The 23067-nt window shown below is 41.3% G+C and overlaps 1 protein-coding gene across 2 annotated transcripts in view; it reads right to left on the reverse strand.

The window, feature by feature from the left end:
* Positions 1-23067, reverse strand: part of RALY (RALY heterogeneous nuclear ribonucleoprotein) — a 315795-nt gene that overhangs the window by 196729 nt on the left and 95999 nt on the right. The window contains exon 2 of one of the 2 annotated variants that reach the window (XM_089514077.1): positions 12561-12658. The exons of the other annotated variant lie outside the window; for it this stretch is intronic. The gene's annotated coding sequence lies outside the window, so the exon portion shown is untranslated. The remainder of the gene's footprint in view (positions 1-12560; positions 12659-23067) is intronic. 2 annotated transcript variants of the gene reach the window in all.

Here is a 23067-nt window from a genome sequence, read left to right on the forward strand (position 1 = left end):
AAAAATATCAATTTCATCATTTTTAGGCTATTTTGGATCCATGTGAAACACACAGCCTCTAGTACTAATGTTTGTTGCTGTTGTGTGCCTTCAAGCAGCTTCTGGTGACCCCAAGGCAAACCTATCATGGGATTTTCTTGGCAAGATTTGTTTAGAGGGGGTTTGCTTTTGCCTTCTTCTGAAGCTGAGAGAGCATTACTCAGTGGGTTTCCATGGCTGAGCAGAGATTTGAATCCTGGTCTTCAGAGTTATAGTCCAACACTCAAACCACTACACCATACTGGATCTAACTGTTCCAACTTAAATTTTCAGGCTGCTTCTCTTACCAATCTGTACTCTATTAATCTTCCTCCACTACTGTTTGCAACTTACAGATGGAGGTGCAAGCAAATATTTGTGTTTATTTTCTGATGGTTGCTTCATATAGAAACAATGAGAAACAGATTTTCAATGAAATAGTGGGAAGCTAAGGGTCACTCACCCATTGTACAAACTCCCCTCTGTCTGATTTCCAGTCTAGGGTTACATGTGCATGTTTACTATCTCAGCCATGCCCCTGTAATATTGTGGGTGAGGGGAGGAAAGTTGCAAGAAATGTGGAAAGAAGCATGTCAAGCCTCTTTCTGGTGTTTCTCTTCTGAAAATCTCACCTCTGACAATGGTTTCCCCCCTATAAAAAACATCCATAGAGCTTTAGATGCACACATTTACATGTAAGATTTAGTTTGGCTTTTCACTGGAATGGAAAAGAATTTTTTAAAAAACATACCCAAATGTATTCATAGTATATGAGAGTATTAATAAAACCAAACACATATCCTTTTATTTTCTTGTCATTTGGAGAAAAACATGAACATCTTATTATTTTTTCTTTTTCTTTTTGAAATTATACAGAACATAAATAAAAATATATTTTTTGAAAAGTGTTCACAGACAGACTTTAGTCAAGGGGAAAATGTATTTAAGTATGCAGGGTTGAAGATATGATGTACAAATCCTATGTTACAATAAAGAAAATGCAGTCATGAGTACTTTAATGTGTGCTAAAATAACATGGATTTAGATGGATCAAGAAAAAACAGTCTCAGAATGTGAGAAAAAGCTTAGACAGTATGAGCACACTGGTAGGATTCTGAGAGATGCAATGAAAATGAAACTGACAGATTTCCCCATCCTTAGCTTTATAAATGCCCAACAGAAATTTATGCTTCAATCTATGACAAACAGGAATCTGCCTGCTGGATTCAGTTGTGTATCTATATAAAAGTCACTGAAACTAATTTTCAAGAGGATAATTGCCCTTGCAAAAATTGCAGCCTCTGCAAATACACCGTAAAGGGGAGTCGGGGTGTTTGGGTTGGACTGGACATATTTAAAGCCTATCAACCATGGCAGAATCCCTCTTAAACTAGTCATCTGTCTCAGTGTTCATAGAAGAGTATAAGAAACAGATGCTAGCAAGAAGATACATATCCCAGAGGGGAAAATTAGAAATGCTAAAAGAATTCCAAAGCAAACTGGAAACAGGTGATCAAGTTATTAGATCTGTCTCCCACACAACAGAATGAAATTAAGTATAATTTCTTTTAACCATGAAGAGTTTGTGCACAGAAACACAACTGTACAGTGTGTAGCAACATTAGTGTGTGTAATTCTGTGTATGTGACTTCAAAGTGCTTGTCAGTCAACCCCATGAATTTCATAGGGTTTTCTTAGGCAAGAAGCACTCAGGTAATTTTGCCAGTTCCTCCCTCTGAAATATAGCCTAAAGCTCCTGGTATTGGTTGGTGGTCTCCCATTAAGTACTAAGCAGGGCTAACCCTACTTAGATTCCAAGATCAGATGGGATCTTGTGCATTTAGAGTATTTAGGCCATTCAGCAACACTAGTACCAAGAGCCATAATAGATTAAAGTTACTCTGATTCTGTTTCACCTCATTGAATAATTTTCTATAATGTCATACAATGTTGTTGTTGTGTGCCTTAAAATTATTTATGATTTATACTGAGCCTAAGACAAATCTATCATAGATTTTCTTGGCAAGAATTATTCAGAGGGGTTTGTCTTTGCCTTCCTCTGAGGCTGAAAAAGTGTAACTTGCCCAAAGTCACCCAGTGACTTTCATGTCTGAACAGATAATTCAACCCTAGTCTCCAAAGTCATAGTCCAATGCTCAAACCACAACATCTTTATTCAAAATACAGTTCTCACTATGTTAAGTGGGGCTATATTTATCATTCTAGGTCCTTTTTCTCCATTTTGGAGCATTGGTCTCACTGACTATATTCAGAGCACCAATACAGTGAAAGAATGTATGACATGAACTTGAAATACTAACATTCAAGTTCCATTTCTACCAAAAGTTACTTTTTACAGATTTTGTTGCTTATTTGTCACATGACGAGAGCACTAGTAATAATTATGCCCTTCTTGAAAGTGTTGCTCAGATGAACTTGTAAGGGCCGACAAAATGAGCCTGTTTTTAAAATAATGCTTTTATTTTATTGTACATTATCCATTTTATGGCACACCATCTTAGGAGATTTGGTGCTCTGAAATGTGATTAATAAATACTTTTAATAATAAACAAGCTGTCAATGAATTGAGAAGATTTAATTTCAAAACCAGCAGACGCTCTAATATTGATTCCATTATGCTCCGTTCACCTGGTATAGTATCATACCACACTCTCCCTCACATACTCAGTTTTTGAGCACACACATTTCATCACTGTTTCCTGTGTTCTGTGCTAATTTACATCTAATAAAGTGTTTTCTGTTTCAACCTATAACTGTGTAAGGTAGGGGTGGGGTAATTCTGGGGCCTGGGGGCCATTTTGCCTTTCCCTGGACCTTGGTAGGACATGATCTCAGCCCACCCTAAATAAGTGTCACAAATAGCACATTAGGGAATATGAGAAATATATACTTCATTTGATGGCCACTCCTGACAGTTTTCCATTTCCCAGTCCAATAATATGTCAACATTTTGTATCTATTAAGGATGTTCAAACCTTAATGGGCTGTTCTGAGTTTTCCCATTCATAGGACATCCCCCATGGTTTTTTTAAGCATACTTCTGAATGCCTTAGAGAAACTAACACATCTGTCGTTACTTTATACTTTGTCCAAATTCTTTTTTAAAAATAAAATATAATGGAAATTGGGTAAAGTCTGAAGATCTTCCATAGAACTGGGAGTTTGGTTTCAGAAAGAAAAACTGCTGCATCAGTGGATAAGGACTTAAAGCTTGTTTTTAGTGTGTTGTGCCAACAGAATATTTATCCAAGCAGAGGTTAAACACTAGACAAATGTAGAGTCACCAGGGGAAAAGTAATGATGTTATTAAGTCTCTAATAATTTCACCCCAGTGACATTATTAGGCCTTCTCAACAGGATCAAGACTGTAGTCTCAGCAAGCAAGACATACATCCACTTTGTCCTGGCAGTGAAGATATGAGGTGCCAGTGTTGTCATGATGAACAAGTGTTTTGAATTCCATGACAATACCAGATTATGGCTGTGTCTAAAGCATATTTTAAATGTCTGTCAGGAGATACTGTGTGAAAGACAAGTGGCCATGACAAAAAAAGAAAAGCCTACTCATCATGAATATGTAACTACTTCAGTATAGTCACATGAGTGAGCCTTGGACTTGAACTAGGGAGCATCTTTCTCTTTCAATAGATACTGTCAGCCAGTGGTTTCTTTTTCTGTTTGATGTCTTCTTATAATAGTAAACAAATCTCTAAATGGACTTCATCCCGTTTTACTGAATAAATGCTAAATATATAAAAAAACTAATCTATAACAATAAAGAAGAATGTGTTTGTTTGACTCCAGTGTAGCTTCAAGACCATCAAATCTAGATACATGAAACTGAGTGCTGATACTGGTATGCATCTCAAGGCTGTTTTCACTTGAAAAAATAATTAGTTTTAGTTAAATAAAATCTGTCTGTGGACTGTAGAACCACCTTGAGTCACTATGTGCCAGATTATTCCTAACCATGCCTGCCAGATTCATTTTTGTCCTGGGGCACTTGATGGTGCTTTCCACTACATGGTGCCTAAATTCTCCAGATATGTGAAGAAGAGAGAGAAGCTAAACTCCTGGTAATTTGGAGCAGGAGAGAAGAGTGAGGAGAGGGAAAGCCTGAATATGAAATAGGGTACATGGACTGAGAAGGTGAGAAAGATAAGAGGGAGAAAGCAAAGAGAAAGGAAAAGAGCATGGTGAACGCATCTGGCTTTTTTTTTTTAAAAAAACTAAACAGAGCTGGTACTTTTGCTAGTAAAAAAATTAGAGCTCACTGTGCTTCTGATCATGCTAGTTTAGTTACAGAAATCAAGAGCAATAACATCTCTATAAAGTGAAAGCTATGCCAAATCTCATTTGTATTTTGTCCTTCCTCCAAACATTTATTGGTGTGGTGCACTAAACAAGACAATTTTATCATTACAGCAACATGAGATGTAGGTCAGCCTGAGAAACAGTGATTTGCCTAGGACCATTCAGTAACCTAACTAGGGATCTGTATCCACATCTTTGTGCTCCAACTTGTTTCAGTGCACTGTCTCTGTGACCCTGTTTGCACTGCCTGGAATAGCCTGGAGCATCCTGCTTTTAGAGCTGCCCCAACCCTCCTCTTGTAGCAAAGCTCTCTATTCTGATGTCAGGCAGGTGACTGCACATGTGTCTCACTAAGCCATCTGGTGCATTCACTGCCACCGCAGGTAGCTTTGACTGCGAGGTCAGAACAAGGTGCCCAACAATGATCACATAGAGATTATGCATAAAGAACTGGATTGTAACTATGGATCACTTCTACAATATATGATGACAGCAGCAGGAATATTGTTTGTTAAATCTGATCATGGAAGAATGGATTGCTAAGGTTGTTGAGTTAGTCCAAATGGCCAAATTAACATGGGTTCCAAAGGATAAGCCAACTGAAGCCTTTTTGAAAAACTGGAAACAGTTTATGGACTTTTTAAGCAATAAGAAATGTAACATTGTAATAATCAGTGGCTATGGTATTAGTAATTTTAGTAGGATTATTTAGTCTGATCTATAATGGTAGAATGATATTTTTCTCTTTTTAAATTTTCATTACAGTCAGGATTGGGGGGGGGGGTCAAAGGACGACTGTGTATTAGTTGTATGTTCCCTCCTTTTTTTCTTTGTCTTTTTCTCTCTGACTTCTTTCACTTCTTCTCTCCACCCTTCCCTGAATTTCTTCATGTCTGATTGTATATTATTCTAATTGTAAATTAGATTGTTTGTGTTAAACATTAATTAAAATTAATTTCAAAAGAAGCAAAATGCAATACAGAACATTTTACAGTCAAACACACTTGTCCATTCTGTCTCTCTGCTTTTCTCATGCTCATTACAAAACTTTATTTTTCTCTTTATATTTCTTATCCTACACGTCACACTTAATACATCAGTAAAGTTAACCACTAGTCACTTCTTATCATGTGTTTTCTGATGAGTCAGGTGAAAGCTGCATACAATGAGGTTCTTATAGCACTTTTATTATCATTTTTTCCTTACTTTTAAATTTCCAAGTGATGTTGAGCAAAATGTCCCTGAGGCTATTATCTTCTTCTGAAGTATTTTTTTAAATCTACTGTTATCCCCAGAGATGCAGGCTGTATGCTTGCCAAGGTGGATAAAAACTGATAAATGATTAAGCACACATGGAGTAGCACTCTCACACTGAAGTTCACTTCCCATATGCCCTCTGTAACATGGCAGCTGTGAGTCAATGCTATGGATGCAAATCTTGACAAAATGTTCATATGCAAAAAATATTTTTTCCCAGAAGTTTTCTAGAAATTTTCTGGAAGGCATTGTGAGAGTTTTTATGAATTTTGTTGATGATTTTTTTTCCATGTTAAGACTTTTTTTGGTAAAGATTTTATGAAGAAGGTGAGGGGGGGGAGATAGTAGGAAAAAAGCACAATGATTTTGTGGAAAATATTTGTTCATAAAGAATATTTTTGTATAGAAAAAACCTTTTGTAACTTTTTAACCAAAAAGCTATGAAATGCAAACCACTTCATGGTGGATGATAAATTTTGGGCATGGTGTTTTATGCTGGATATTCCTTACATCCCTATGCTAAGGGATCTTGCAGAATTTTTAAGACTAACTGTGAGAAAGAAGTTGTAGCATGATGATGATGAATATGATATTTATCACATCAGTTAAAATACACATCAGTTTAAAAGGACAAATAAGATATACACATATTAAAACAATCCACATTTAAAATTCACAATTTAAAAATAATCTGGATAATCTAGATAAGGCTGTCGGGAGAGACTGGTCTTTAAAACTCTTTGAAATTCAGACAATATATTCATTCAGCTGTCGAATCTCTTCTGGAAGGTCATTCCACAGTCTAGGGGTGGCTGAAGAAAATGTCTTCTAGATAACAGTTGCCAACATAGTCCTGGCTGACTGGAGTAAATGTTCACCAGACATAAGCTTTTGTAGACTTTGGGGCTATACAGACCACTCCAAAGGGGTGATCTGCAGCCACCCCATTACTGGCTGGATCAGTGCTGCTGCAATCAATTGCTGTAGCCCCAATCCAGCCTCTAGAGAGTACAAAAAGGAGCTGGAAAAACCAGCTCCTTTTTGTGCCCCCTAAAGGGTGTCATAGCTGCAGTGGCACGGCTTTCTGACGTCCTTTCAGTGCTGCATGATCTAGATGCAACGCTAGGGCTGTGCCATGACACCACACACCATCTAGAAGGGCACACAGTGTCATGATGTGATGGGAGCGAGCGGAGTCACGGCATCCAGCGTGTGGATGCTGCACCATGACTCTACCTACAGGCGGGCACAAAGTGCTGGTCTGTATAGCCCCTTTGTCTAATAATAATAATAATAATAATAATAATAATAAAATTTTATTTATATACCGCTTTTCCATTGCTCAAAGCGGTTTAACAGCATATATAACATACAATATAAATATTAAAACATGAATATATTAAAAATCCCCCCATATACAAATAACAAAACCATATCTCATGCCAGCTCAACAGTGCTGTCAGGAGGGGAGGGAGAGCGTACAGAAGTCAGGAGTCAGGGGTATGCCTGCTCGAAAAAGTGTGTTTTCAGCCCCTTCTTAAATTGGTCTAAGGAGGTGGCCGAGCGGAGCTCGCCGGGGAGCAAGTTCCAGAGCTTGGGGGCCGAAATAGAAAAGGCCCTCCTGGTGGTGGTAGCCAATCTAGCCTCCGGAACTCTTAGCATTTGCTTCCCGGCTGATCTGAGTGTGCGGGGCGGATTATATGGAGAGAGGCGGTCCTCCAAGTACCCTGGGCCCAAGCCATTTAGGGCTTTATAGGTAATAACCAACACCTTGTATTGCGCCCGGAAGCGAATGGGCAGCCAATGAAGGTCTTTTAAGACCGGTGTTATGTGACTGGTCCTAGATGTATTAGTGACCAGTCTAGATGCCATATTCTGCACCAATTGCAGCTTCCGGGTATGGTACAAGGGTTGCCCCAAGTAGAGCGCATTGCAGAAATCCAAACGAGAGGTTACCAGAGCATGTACTACTGTTTCAAGGTCCCCCCGGCTCAGGTAGGGATGCAGCTGGCGTATCAGCCGAAGCTGATAACAGGTGCTCCTGACCGTCGCATCCACCTGTGAAGTAAGGTGGAGCGACGAATCAAGAAGCACCCCCAGACTGCGTACCAAGTCCTTCACAGGAAGCGTGATCCCATTCAGGACAGGTGGCAATACCGAAATCCCTGGGCCAGGAGAACCTATCACGAGCACTTCTGTTTTCTCTGGATTCAGGCTGAGTCTGTTTCCCCTCATCCAGCCCATTACTGACTCCAGACAGGCATTCAGAGGAGAGATGCCATCCTTAGTCAATGTATCAGTCGGGGACACAGAGAAGCATATTTGGGTGTCATCACCGTACTGATAACCCCGCGCCCCGTGTCTCCGGATGATCTCTCCCAGCGGTTTCATGTAAATTTTAAATAGCATGGGAGACAGAATGGCTCCTTGAGGGACACCAGATGTCAGTTCCCTCTTAGAGGAGCAAGTGTCTCCCAACTGTACCATCTGGAATCTGCCTGAGAGGTAGGAGCGGAACCACTGGAGCACAGTGCCCCCGATGCCCAGCTCTCTCAGGTGTTCCAGAAATATACCATGGTCAATGGTATCGAAAGCTGCTGAGATGTCCAAAAGCACCTACAGGGTCACACTTCCCCTGTTGATGCCCAGATGGAGATCATCGACTAAGGCAACCATGGCAGTCTCAACTCCATAACCCGCTCTAAAGCCAGTTTGAAATGGGTCCAGATAATCGGTTTCATCCAAGACTGCTTGGAGTTGGACGGCGACCGCTCTCTCGATCACCTTACCCAGAAATGGCAGCAATGAGACCGGTCTGTAGTTATTCCTTACCAGGGGGTCCAAGGAGGGTTTTTTAAGCAATGGTTTAACTGTTGCTAGTATTAGACTTGATGGAAATTTTCCCTCCCTGAATGATCCATTGATTATACGTTGTAACGGTAATGTTATAGCATCACCACCCTGGACAGTCAGCCAAGAAGGACAGGGATCGAGAAAGCATGTCGTCTTCCTAACACTTCCAAGAAGCTTGTCCACTTCATCGGTATGAACAAACTCAAAGTGATCCAGTTTAATAGAGTCCACAGAAGCTCTGGATACCTCTTCTATAGTTTCTGTTGAAATGCCAGCATCAAGATCAGCCCTTATTCGAGAGATTTTATCTGCAAAGAAGTTGTTAAAATCGTCACAGATGGCTATAGTTGGTTCTAAAATAGGGTTCAGGGTGGGGGGAAAGCTGAGTCAGCTCCCTGACCACCCTGAACAGCTCTGCTGGATGTGACTCCGCAGACGCAATACGCGCAGCATAGAAGGAGTTCTTTGCTGCGTCTATTGCCATTCCATATGACTTCAAACGAGCCTCATGGAGTGTCTTGTCAGATAAGCGCTGGTGTCTCCGCCAGCTGAGTTCTAGTCGTTGCGCAGCCCGCTTCATTTCCCGGAGATCTTCTGTATACCATGGTTTTCTATTAGAAGCAGGCCGGAAAGGACGCTTAGGAGTGATACTGTGTATAGCCCTGGAGAGATCATTGTCCCAGATGTTAGTCAGGGCATCAACAGAATCGTCGTCAGATCCAACCATAAGCCCTTCTAAGGCTTCTTGAAACCTTAGTTTCAACACTTAGGTAGTCAGATGGATGTAACTGTTTTCTATACAGAAAATTGCAAGTTCATTCCCTGGTATCTCTAGGTGTGGCAGGAAAATCTTCTGCCTGAAACACTGAATAACCTCTTTATCAGTCAATGTGAATATATTAAAGTAGTTGGATCAATGGTTTGATGTGATGTGAGACAGCTTCCTATGTATAAATAGCCCAATTATTTTCCTCCTATGGATGACACCACACTAGCCAAAACAACAAAAATCAAAAGTACCCCTCCCCCATGTTATAGAGCCCCTTTACATAGGCAGAGGGACATTCTTGTCATATGGAGCTTTTCGCATTTAGTTGCATTTTCAAATTGCAGTGCATGGGTGAATTAGACCTCTCACATGCATAGAAATGTTCATTTCCCTGGCTCACATAAGCATGTGGCAGACTAACATACAGAATGGGATATGAGATGCTCTTCCTTACAATAGTTGTAGAGTTGTATACAGAACAGAGAAAACTCCAGGCTAATATTTTCAACTCATTGTCACTTCAAAATTTGACAATAATTGATTATTAGTAATGCACATTAAGTGTATATTCATGAAAAACATCAACCCATTGAACAAAAACTTGCAAAAACAAAGCACAGTAATTCCCAGTTTTGCTAGAATATATGGTAGCATCACCCAAGAAGAGGAAATACTTCACCACCAAGACAAAATGCATGTTGGTACAGTATAAAACGAAATGTCACTTTAGAAATAATTGCCGTAGTTATTGTACGTATATCAACTTACAATATCAAATCAAAGTAAATCACTTTTGATTCTTTCCCTTAGGCAGGTGTAAAGCCTGTAGATAGGGACCCTGTCACACTTCACAGTTGTAGTGCGATGATTCTACTTCAATTGTCATGATTATATCCAACAGAATACTGGGATTTGGAGTTTAGGAAGGGATATTTAGAATTCTCAGCCAGAGAGCTCTAGTGCCTCACCAATCTACAAACCCCAGGATTCCACACGATACAGCCATAGTTGTTAAAGTGGATCATAGCACATAACTGTGTAGTGTGAAAGAGCCCCAGGAAATTCCATTTCCTGTTAATTTTTTAATTTTTTGAGGACTTGGTGGATTCACAAAGGTCAGTCTATCTGCTTAGTCTGCTGTTTGTTGAGTGTACCGCTGATGGAATGTAAAGGAAGCTGCTGGAAGTATTATCCACCATGCTTTGTTCTTTGATCTTGCTTATGGTTCAAAGCACTAAACTTCTACATTCCCCAAACACACAGATGATATTTACATGCTCATGCTTCCAGATGTTTATACTGTTCCTCCTCATTTTCTCATTCAACAAGTAGAATTCATTGTCTTTCTTTCTCTTTGCAAAATTGGTGAAGCAGAAGCCAGAGTCAACGGAATCCTCTGCCAAATAAATGAACAGGCTGAGAGCATCATTTACTCTACTGCCTAAGAATAATGCAGTCTTTTGTTAGCTCGTTCTTTTCAACTCAGACAACGCTGGGCAATGCTTGGCCTCAGACCAATTGGGAAAGATTCTGGTCATATCCCAGCATTTGTTTATGCTTGGGAATGAGTCAGGTTTTTTTTTTAAATAGAGAACTGGCAAAATTGAATATTCAGTTGTCCACATCACTGTCTATAATCCTCAAGAAAAGACCAGCTACTGCTTTCCTAATTATTGTTTCCCCAAACAACATGCATTTATATTGTGCCCCAGTTTCTTTTCACTGCTACAGAATTAACCCACAACTAGTCTTACTACTTTGTGTCTATTCTGTAAAACAATGTATTAATCTAGATACTTGTTCCTATGGGGGATGATTTTTAATTATTTGGCAAATAACACATTACAGGTAACAATATTACCTGTAACATGTTGCTTTGAATGGTAATGAGAGGAAGAGGACTTTCAATACCATAACAGACTGTTTAGAACAGCTGGGAGCATGATTAGAGGGATACATTTAAGAAGAAGGAGGAGGATAAGTACCAATGGTAGTAGTTTTTGTTGCCATCAGACCCATACGGTAGGGTGGAAAATATGGTATAGTTCATAGTTCACAGTGTATTTATCCACTAATATTGCCCAGAACCAAAAGTAATCCAGGTACCTTGACTGAACCCAGTGGTCATCTTCAGTACAACATCCTTTTGCTGGAGTCAGACAGTCTGTTAGATTATAAATAACTGTGTTTGACCCTGGGTCAATAGGATTGGCCTCATAGAACAATACTTAACATGTCTCTTTCTAAAGTTGCTCTCTTGTGGCTTATGGCATCAGGTGACATGCTGAAGAGCAAATTGTACTTTTGCAGCTGCTCCAAAAAGTCTGTTATTTCATTGAAGGTCCTCTTCCCATGACCAAAGAGCTCACAGGTCTGGAGAAAGAAAATATTACTAAGTCCCTGCCCATATGCTTAACCTTTTATTGCTTGTGTTATGTGAGCAATATTTTTTCTGTTCAGCTGATAGGATTTGTGGAGATATGATATCTACTAATTTAGGCTGTGTAATTTGTTTGACTGAATATGGTTTCAGAACTGTTCATTCACTTTCCTATTTATCCTTCTCTGGAAACGTATTTTTTGAATGTTGTTCATTTTTCTCACACTTCATGGGTGTTAAGGAGGTCACAGACAGGCCACAGCTTAAAAAGCTATGGAATACAATACTAATCCAAGGAAGACAGGATGATGTGATACATGTGATAAATGACTAGGACAAGTGATTAGAGTCGGGATTAATTTGTGATTAGACATTGTGATTGAGCTCATAGACACTCAATGTTCCTGAAAGGGCATTCTCAGCATGGTAATCATTATGTCATAAACTAGAGACAGACATTTTTATTTTTTTAAAATCATTGTTAGTTCTGCCAGCATAAAATTTCAGAACACAAAATGATAGGATCTACAACACCCTCTGCAACTTACCCTTCAAAATGTAAAATAATCAGTTTTCTTTTCAATCATATTTGTTGTTTTTATTGTCTTGAACCATGATAATTGGTTGTTTTTCTTGTCTTGAATGATGAACCATGATAAAGCTTTCTGCTATTTCTGTACATGCTTGAATCTTATAAATCAAATCTTTTCAGCAAGATCTATTTCTCCAAGTTAATGTGAAAAATTCAGGGCTTGCTTTTTTACATTAGCATATCCTAAGAAACAGCCAGTCATAAAACAAATCTTCTCATTACACAGCAATCCAAAACCTTTTTCTTGAAGACCATATAATTCCACCATATAAACTTTTCTATTCCATAAAAATGATTCCAGCAGAAATGCAAACATTGCTTGGAAACTTTAAATTGAAATGTGCCAAATTACTCACCAGGAATGGCGTTTTGGTTATGGGTCTGCAGCTTCTCCTTGTCCAGTAGATGAGGGAGGCTAAATTGGTGCAGTATTCCTTTATAGATCTGGCTTTACCTGCAAATCATGAGACACTGTAAACTTTTATTATTTATAACATAAAAGTCAAATGTTTTAACCTCTACTACATACAGATGCTGACTTGATCTGTGTTATTATCTATATATGTGATAGGCCAGAAACCGGATAATGATACCAATGAATCACATGAATGTAGTAGAGACATTTTAGCATAGATCCCTGGTTGTTCCTCCTGGTTCCTTTACTTTTGTTCAGAACAGGTCACTGTTCCTCCTCTTTTTTAATGGGCCTGTTACTATTTGAAGAACCATATTCTCCATTATGAACCTGCCCATGCTTAAAAATCTTCTGGACAGGTCCTTCTCTCTGCCTCACCACTCTCACAGTTACATCTGGTAGGAGCACAGAAGAGGGCCTTCTCCATGGCTTTCCTAGGCTCTGGAACTCTCTTCCCAAAAAGTTGGCTTGATAGAGACTGCCTCAAAGTGCCATGCTGAGCCTGATTTTAGGTCTCCGTAGGGCTGGGCATCCATATGTGCCCATCCCTACTAGCAGCACCCATGTGCCATCTTGCCATGGCCCTGCCCACATAGGGCATGCAACGATGACATGCAGGCACCCACACACCCAAATGGTGGTCGGCAGAAGCATCAGCATCAATTTGGTGATCCTAAAAAGAAGCCACTCTAGGCAGCTTCTTTTTAGGGAGTGCATCGGTGCCATGCCATGCGGTTGGTCTGGCGCCAACAAGGAGTAAACACAGGCAGCATGGGGCCACCCCCTGTATCCCCCCAGCCTTCTCACTATCTTTCCACAGGCATGTGAAGAACTTTGTATTCTGCCAGGCCACTGGGAAATGTGCCTTGTGTAATGTGCTGGAGTTTTATTTGTGGTTATAGTCAATGGCATTTGTTTTAAGTGGTTTTAATTTTTGGATGGTTTAATTACTTTTAAACTTTATTTTACGGCCCGGTGAACACGGGCAGGAAGCAGCGTAGCGACGCTGATTCTAGGGTTCCAGAGTGCACAGCAACTGCGGAACCCTAGAACGTGTTGCCACCGCCATCATGCCGTCCTCCAGTCCATATGGGGGCTGCTGTGATGACATATGTGGCATGAAACATCTGCATGTTGCGCACAGGAAGCGGCATCATAGGGTTGTGTCGCAGCCCTTATGATGCCGCAAGGAAGATGCTGCTCTCAGCAGCTTATTTCTGGCTGTGTATTGTTCCTGCATGGTTTGGCTGCTCCAGGAATGATAAGCAGCAAAGAGGGGTGGTATTTGTACAGCCCCATTGTGAACTTTTAACTATGGTGGGATACACACCGCCAGAAAAAGGCGGCCGGGAGGCGCCTATCTATTCCGTGTAACCACACCGCAGCAACCAAATTGCGCCGTGTGGCTACGCGGAAAGAAAAGGAGCGCTAAAAAGCGGCTCCTTTTAGCACCACTGCAAACTTCCTGCGGCGGCGCAAGCACGTCGCTGCCACACACACTCATCTGGATGGCACACAGCAGTGACATCACAGCTGTGCACACCATGTATACGGTGCCGCACAGCTATGACATCCTGGTGACATGCTAGGGTTGCGGGGCATCTGGAAACGGCACCCTGAGACAACCCTAGCACGTCGCTAGTATGTGCTAAAGGGCCCATTTGTACATGGCCTATGTTTGTTTCACTCTTTGTCATAAGCACCTTGAGCCCTGAACTGTGCAAAGGGATATTATTTTTGTTTCTCCTCCTAGTTTCTATCTTCCTTTTCCCTTTTATATCACCTTACCTCTTCTCCCTTAATATTGTTAACCTTAGAGAAAACAACACACTCTTCATGTCTAATAATTCTTTCTTGGTTCTCCTGATGTCCTTTCTCTCTGCCCAGTCTTCCTGCGTGGAGTCACAAACCACCCAATAAGGATATCCATATGTCTTGAATGTCCTCTTTCTCTAACCTCTTGTGCCCTGCCCAAAAATCACTACAAGCTACCTCCCACATAGTTGTCAAGCTCCCAAATGTGCTGATACTTCACTTTTGTGTGTAGATTGTGTCAATGTTTCTACATAAGAATCCACACACACAAAGTATTTGCTGTTATCATATACTATATTCGGCTAGATCGTTCATAACATGCTTGCATATTTCCTATATGCATTCATGCGTGCACACAGGCACACATATACATCCTACTGGGATTAGACTGTGGGAAAAAGCATATTCCTCCATAGTAATCCACCACAATCCAAAATCACAGATTACAAAATACTAAATATAATCTTGGGCGGGTTACAGACCGCCCTCAAGCGGCCATTTTCCCGCCGCCGCCATTCGCTGTGGAGGGAAGCCCCAGCGGCCAGACCGCGAGGCTTCCCGGCACAGTGAAAAAGGAGCGCCAAAATGGCGCTCCTTTTCAAAACGCGGAAGTGGCGCCATGAGGGGCGAAGCGTGCCCTCGCGACATCACGTCTCCCGTGACATGTCTGGATGTCGATGGGCACTGCCATTTATGACGTGCTCCGTGCGTCTATGGAGAAGGGCCGTGAGGAAGGTAAGACCCTTCCTAACCCTAATACGGCCCTTCCTAACCCTAGTACGCGCAGAGCGTGTACTTTATGGTGGTCTGTAACCCGCCTTAGTCTGCTAACTTTAATCCTATGTTCACTTATTTATCTGAGATGCTGACCCTTTAAAGTTGTGGAAGGTGGATGGGAGGACAGATAGGCAAAGAGACAAATGGAGAAATTACAAATTTCTTTCCCTCTCTCTCAGGGTTATTTCACACATACATGTACATCTGTTGATATCTCATTGGTTTTGCTAAACAATATTTGTTGTGATGTTAGAAGATATCAAAGCTCTACCTGTGCTGTTTGATCTCTGATGGCCAAGCAAGTGCTCATATGATATACTGTAGTACTTGAGTGATGAATGAACATCCATGTACCTCAATGGTGGCTGAAAGTTAGTTTGAAATAATATGGGCCTATCTTTTGACTCTCTGACCCTGACAGTGATGGAACATAAATGTTCTCTTTCTCTCTCTGTCTCTATTCTGGGAACCCACAAACAATAGGCCATGCTCTTTTAAAAAAGAAACATACTGCCTTATTTGAATGGCAACACAGAATAAGCAGACAGACCCAGGCTCTTAATGATAAAATGTTAATGTGGAAGGTCAGCTCATCAGTTTGATATGCAGGACAAGATATTCTCTTTGTGCTTTTGAATATCAATGATTCCATTCATATTTGGTTCTATGCATTATTTCAGAACTTTATACTGGGGCCAATATTTTAAAATGTAGGTGGTGGTGACAGGAACAAAACACAAACCTTTCCACAGCAGAGAGTGCCTTTGTTGTTAATGTGTTGGTTAGGGATCTGGTTCTTTATTTTTTTCCCCACTGGCTGAGAATTCTACTGTTAAGTGTGATCTAAAGGACAGTATATGTATATGCCACTTATGCATACACTAAATACAAAGAGAGAGTGGGGTGAGCATGGACATCTGTCCTAAAATGGAGAGAACCATGCTCTATTTAAAGGCCTGTTGGAAGACAATTCTATGGCCTGTTACAGACAGCCAAAATAAAGCTGCTTCGAGTCACAGTGGAGGTATGGTGTTTCAATGATGCATGCGTCCTAAGAGTCCAGAAGTCACACCAAAGCCACACTCCAGTCCTAAGAACTTGAAACACCATACCTCCACTGTGACTCGAAGCAGCTTTATTTTGGCTGTCTGTAACAGGCCCATGTTTCAGGGATAGGGAACCAGTAGTTACCCTCCAACATTACATAGATGAAAACTGGGACATGTGTGGCCAACCAACATCAGAATGTGAGTAAGATGGTAAAAGTTATTAATGAGGAAGAACATAATAGCTAGAAGATGTTGCAGCAGTTTGCTTTTGCTTGAGTCTCATGAGAAAGGCAAAGTTCCACCCACTCCTCACCTTTCAAGACACTGAAGTAAAGGAGTGCAAAGCACTTCTGAATTTTGAACTCGGTAGCAATTGAAGTAAGTTGGAAGGAAAAGAGGAAAGAGAAACTGGGGATTTTAAAATCAGCTGAAAAAGTTGTCTGATGGAGGATTAATTGGGAATGCCCCTGCCAAATTGGGACAGTTGGAGGGTTTGCAATATTTGCCTCTAGCATAGTCAAGTTGAGATCCTTGTTTGTTCTCTTTTTTGGTAATGCCTATGTGCAATGCTACTTATCAAGTGCTCACCCCCTGTTTGTAAGGGCTGGCTCAAGGGGAAACAAGGTCACTTACACTCATGCTTTCATAGCTCAAGAAGCCTGCACATGAGAGCAAAACCGCTCCCAGTTTTTTGGGGAAGATACAGGAGAATCATATTTCAGGGCCTGGCATCAGTTAGTAGAAGAGATTCCAGATCTAGAGCTTGGCACTGGTTATCCCTGGCTGAAATTGAGCAAATAAATTTGTTTGTTGTTGATGGCACAGTGTCCCTTCTGGAACTGGTTTGGTTGCAAATTACATGATTGCATATACTCATTGGGAGCAATTATGGTTACTTTCCAAAACAGGTGAACAGGAGGGGGGATACATTTAAATTTCACAATGCAGGAAGCTAACAGCTCCTTTGCTTTTCATCTATTTCAGCCATTTTGTGAGATTGTTATAGAAGTTTACATAACATGAAAGGATGCTAAGTCTTAAAATGATTGGCAGGTGATGGGTTCAGTCAAGAAATATTACAATTTTGCATTGGTGTGAAGAACATTGCTAAGTTACGCTGTACTAAATCTGCCTGGGCCACAGCTCAGGATACCATTAACAGAAGCTGTTAGAGGGCAGTTATGACAGGAGCTTTCCTATTCACTCATTCTGCTTTCATCTTTGGTACATAAACACAACACCTGACAAAATATTCTGCTGTTCCAGATGGAGTGGGAGGCAACTTGTGGGGGACTCCATTACACTGTTGCAGTGCTGCTTCAGCTGAATCTTGTTTTGCTTTAAAATAGCATTGGGATGGTGCTGTTGGTGAGCTATGTGAACTTTTGCTTCAGAAACAACTTGGAAAGTCCAAAAGGCATGGTTGGAAATAATTCCTCTTTGGGATGCTGTGGAAAATGTAAGCAGTCCTTGATCACATGCTAAGCAACTACAGACTATGGAGGTATTACTGTTCATAATGAAGCGTTACTGCCCACAAGGAACAATATTGTTCCATCCATCCACAGTGAATACTAGAAAGATGAAAGAATATAAGCAATTATGTGTTCCCAGGTGAAAAATGGCTTTCCTAAAAGTCAAGAAATCTCATTAGGAAAAACAGAACTGCAAAATGTTGCAAAATTTTCTGTTAGTATTCAACATCCTGAGGTGTTGCACAGGAACTATTCCATTGAGAAAAATGTGGGAGGTTTTTGTTTTGTTTTGTTTTTTGCAAAAAACTGATCTCTATGTAATAAATATATAAATAAATAATGGGTATCTTGCACAAGAAACATGATTTTCTGTACAGAATAATTCCTGCACAAATATGTGGCAGATGCTAAGGAGAAAATCCAGCTCAGGAAGGAGAATCAACTAGCCTTAAAGGGATTAAACAAAAAACATACACAAAGGTTCCTCAAATGGCAAAATAAAGGGGGGGGGGGGAGAGCTATACTGCTCTTCATGTTTTTATTTTAAAGTTATACCCATGCAAACTTCCTCAAGCCAGAAGTACATAGCATTTACAGGATACAAAGGCATGGGTTTTTTTTACCATGTAAAAAGTTCATAGAATAGTATAAGGGGAGAAGAATTGGAAAAAGTACATGTTATTGAAAATACATCCATCAGGATTTTGTAACATATCACCCCATTTGGCATGGATGTCAGAACAGTAATTATTGTCCTCTTAGGACAGATAATACACTGATTTTTCTTGGATGAAAAATAGCTTATGGTGCAAATGGTAGGAAAATGTTGCAAAAAAGCATAGTTATCTTGAGGGAAGACACTATTACAAATGAGTAATGGTGTATATTGCTTAACAACTGATTTTGCAGAAAGTCTGTACATGATAGTGATAATGTGAGGAAAGGAACTGGGAGTATTGATGCATTCTTTCTAGTAACCTCCTGCAAATAATCTCTGTAAACAGTGTATCTGAAATTAAAATAACCTAAGTCGTTTGCCTTACTACACCTGGAACCTGAGTCATCCATCCTATACTGTAAAGAGCACACAGTTTTAAAAGGACCAATTTACTGGCTTTCAGCAGTTCAGTCTGACTGTGCTACAGTGACTGAAAAGGAACATGCAGGGGGGGTTAATAAATCTTAACATTCACTGCATTCTTTCATCACTGTTACTCTAATGTTAACAGTTTTAATGGATGTTGCAGATCTTATGAACTGTGGAATGCACCAAGAATGTAACACAATAACCAATAAAGGCTATTTCAGACTAAAGAATCATATCAAAACATTAAAAAAGAATAAAATAAAACAACAACCCATCTTCAGCACAAGATAAAAGTGGCATAAGAACAATTAAGTAAACTAAGATTGAACTGTGGCGAGTGGTACTGTATGGATGACGAGGGAAGAAGAAATGTCAGTGGGCACCAACAGTTGCAATCTTCCTTCAGGTGGTCATTCACATATGTCCAAAAAGAGGAAATTCATTGTCAAAGTGAGAGAGAGATAGAGATAGAGAGAGTAATTTTGATATATAGGAGATTCTGGCCAGATAACCTGTGTACCCTCTTGCTCAGTCAGTGGTCCAGGTGCTGATTGTTGATGGCAAAATCAAGGCCCTTGCTCTCTCTGCCTGTTCGCGGCTTTCCTTCTTTATGTCACATTTGAACAGAATGACATTTCAAATAAAGGATGCTTTAAATCAGGGTATGCAACTGTGCGAGTATCAGTAGCTGCATGAGCCCCCCCCCCCCCCCCAGACTTGGAGGCCTGTGCCTGCATATCCTTGCAGATAAAGTCAGTTTTGTTTTTTCAGATGGTCAAAAGCTCTCCAGGAGGCATGAAGGTCATTTTTGCCATGTTTTGGGGTGGGGTCTCCCCTCCTCTGAGTTTCCAATTTTATCCTCAGCTTTCTTCTACTGATTGCTGGAAACTGGATTCAAAGTGTAGAACTAGTTTCTACTCCATTAATTTGACTGAAAGTTGAGAGAAGAGGAGAGGTGGAATCTTTCTCTTCCCAGGAGCCTTAGGCAAAAGAAAAATGTTCTAGCCTCTTCTGGATTTTCTGTTCTTCTTATTAATGACTTTTGCCATCTTGCCCACACTTGTGTCCAAGTTTTCACCTATGAACTGTTGGATGCTATGCTACCAGTCTATTTAGAATGGCTGATGGTAAGGTATAAGGGAAACTGAATCTCCTCTACATTTGGAAGACCATTGGTTACCTACCCCTGAAGCAGAGGATTGTCTTCCAACGGTCCTTTAAATAGAGGGCTGTTTTCTGTCATATAGGAAAGATGACCATTCTCATCCCACTCTCTTTCTTTGCATACATTGTTTTGTATGCACAGTTGACATATATACTGTCCTTTAGTATTATCCTTACAGTAGGCATCTCCGAGAATGGGATCAAAATAAAGAAACAGATCCAGCCACAATCAGGACACTAAACACACTCTTAACCACACTCTGATTTTGCTTGGCCACATGGCTCCCGGTTTTCACATGTGGAATTAGGGAGAGTATGATAGCCACAATACTTTAAGTAGAAATATCATGCGTAGGTATGACTGCAGCAGGTATCCTTTGTGCCTGTTGTGTCTGCTCTGCTTCCTTGTGGTTCTTTATATCTATACTGGACATGAACTGGATAGCCCTTTGAAGAGAGGACTATCCTTTTTCATGCCAGCCCTACTATCTGAATCCACACTTCTAGGACTACTGTTGATACCCAGGGCTCTTTTCATTCCTCCTTTTTTCCTGCTATTCCTACCAGTTCATTTTCATTCTCCATCAGTAATAGCAAAAGTAAGAAGCATAAATCACTATTTATCTTGTTTACTCAGTCTGGGCAATGGTGCCAGTTGGGTACAAATGGCAATCAATGGGAAGTGGTGGTAATGGCAATAGAAACAATTAGATTTGCAGCAATGCAAATCTAATTGCATCAGGACACTCTAAAATCTGCCCCATATCCCCCAATGGTATGAGGCTGAAACAGGCTCCATAATCCTTAATGGGGGTATAGGCCTTCCTGGTAGGTTATTGAACAATGCTTGAGAGGGAGTCACGGTCTTGTAAGAAGTGAAATTTATTGTTGTTGTTGTTATTGTTGTTAAATGCCCTCAAGCTGGCCCCAACTCATGACAACCCTTTGTATGAGATACCTCTTAAACCCCCTATCCTCCACTGCTCTGCCTAGGTTTTGCAATCTTGGGCCCATGGCTTCCCTGATTAAGTCCATCCATCTGGGATGCAGTTTGCCTCTTTTTATTGTCTTTTCTACTGAGTCATGTTTTCACATGATATAGACAATATGACAGTCTCAGGGGGTGTACACGCAGCTCCTATGGGATGGCAGAAGCTGCCCCTTTCTTAGCTGGATCGGGGCCGTGGTAACTGCATACCCTGATCCAGCCTTTCCATGGCACAAAAAGGAGCTTCAAAAAGCACGATAGCCACAGCAGCATGACTATAGGGTGCTCCTTTGGTGCTTCATCATCCAGATGCAGCGCCAGAGGAGTGGTGTGACACCGCAAGTCATTTGGAGCAGCACGTGACATGACGACTCTTGGAGATGGAGTTGGGCATGCATCATGTAGACGCGACACCCCGTTTCCACCCCCAGGTTGGCCTTAACTGCCTTAAGTCCCCTTAGTTTCATCATCTTGGCTTTCAGGGACAGTTCAGACTCAATCTTTTCTAGGACCTATTTGTTCATCTTTTTGGCTGCCCATTGTATCCTCAGCACTCTTTTCCAGCACCACACCTCAAATGAGTTGACTTTCTTCCTGTCTGCCTTCCTCACTGTCCAGCTCTCACATCTGTATATGGCGATGGGGGATACAATGATTTGGACAATCATACCTTAGTGCTCAGTTGTCTATCTTTACACTTTAGGATCTTATCTAGTTCTTTCATCACTGCCCTTCACCTTCCTAGTCTTCTGATTTCTTGACTGCAGTCTCCTTTCTGACCAATGTTCAATGCAAGGTATGGGAACTCTTTCAGTGAAATGCTGCCTTCTAATATATGTCTTGCTTCTTAAAAAAGGTTTTCAGATGTTCTCATGGGCGGGGTACAGACCGCCGCTTTGCGGCGGTCTGCCGCCGCCGCCAGTAGGTCCGCGGGGGAGCCGGAGCCTTCAGACGGCCCGACTCCCGCGCGGACCGAAAAAGAAGCTCCAAAATGGAGCTTCTTTTACCATCGCGTTTGCGACGTAGCGAGGCGCCAGGGGCGTGCTCGCTACGTCACAAGCGGCGCGACGCGTACGGACGCTCAGCGTCCGATACGCAAAGATGGCGGTGCCCATGTGGAAGGGGCGCTGCCATCTTGTACGTATAGGATACGTACTAGGGTTAGGGGGGTGCGGAAGCACCGCCCCTTCCTAACCCTAGTACGTATTCTATATGTACTAAATGGCGGTATGTATCCCGCCTTAGCCAGCAAATGAAAAGTGCCATGGCCAATACACATTCTTACAGCTGAGGCAGGTATATGTAGAAAATGGTAAGAGTGATGGTATGAGTCTCTGCTGCAGCTCAAGCATCTTATAGTTCTGAAATAAAAACCCCTAAAATTAGCTTAGTCTGTATATGGTTCTGAATATGGACATCTGGATACTAACTGCACACAATTTCTTCATGGGACACTAAAGAATCTATGGCTCGTTTCGCATGGGCACCCCAGTACGTGCTCGGCACATACTAGGGTTAGAAAGAGGCGTCCTTTCCGGATGCCCCTAACCCTAGTACGCGCCGAGCACATACAAAATGGCGGTGCCCATTCTACATGGGCGCCACCATCTTGACATCGCGGCTCACTTATGACACCTCAAGTGCGCCATTGGCGCCTTGTGGCATCATAAGCGTGCCGCTAAAAGCCGCTATGGGGCTTCTTTTTCGGCCGTAGGGAAGCCTCGCCATTTGGAGGCTGAGGCTTCCCCACAGCGGAAATGGAGGCACCGGCAGATCGCCCTTTATGGGCGGTCTGTAAAGCGCCTATGAAATCACATGAATCTGCCTTATTGGTTCATTCAAGTCTAGTCAGACTGACAGCACCTCTCAAAAGCCTCAGCAAGAGTCCCAACATCTGCTTCCCAGTTCTTCCTGAAACCTCAGTGATTGCAGCTGTGGGACTAGGAATGTTTAAGAATTTGATTCCTGTAACTCCCCTGATCCAGATCTCCTAAAGTAAAGAGTGAATTGAATATTCCCCAGCAGCTTTCACACATCCTGAATGTTCCTATACAGTTTTCATCATTTCAGAAACATACCAAGAGACTTTTTAA

This window comes from Sceloporus occidentalis, unplaced genomic scaffold, assembly GCF_023333645.1.
Source record: "Sceloporus occidentalis isolate IW3139 unplaced genomic scaffold, rSceOcc1.0.p SCAF_3, whole genome shotgun sequence".
In the NCBI taxonomy this organism is placed as follows: domain Eukaryota; kingdom Metazoa; phylum Chordata; class Lepidosauria; order Squamata; family Phrynosomatidae; genus Sceloporus; species Sceloporus occidentalis.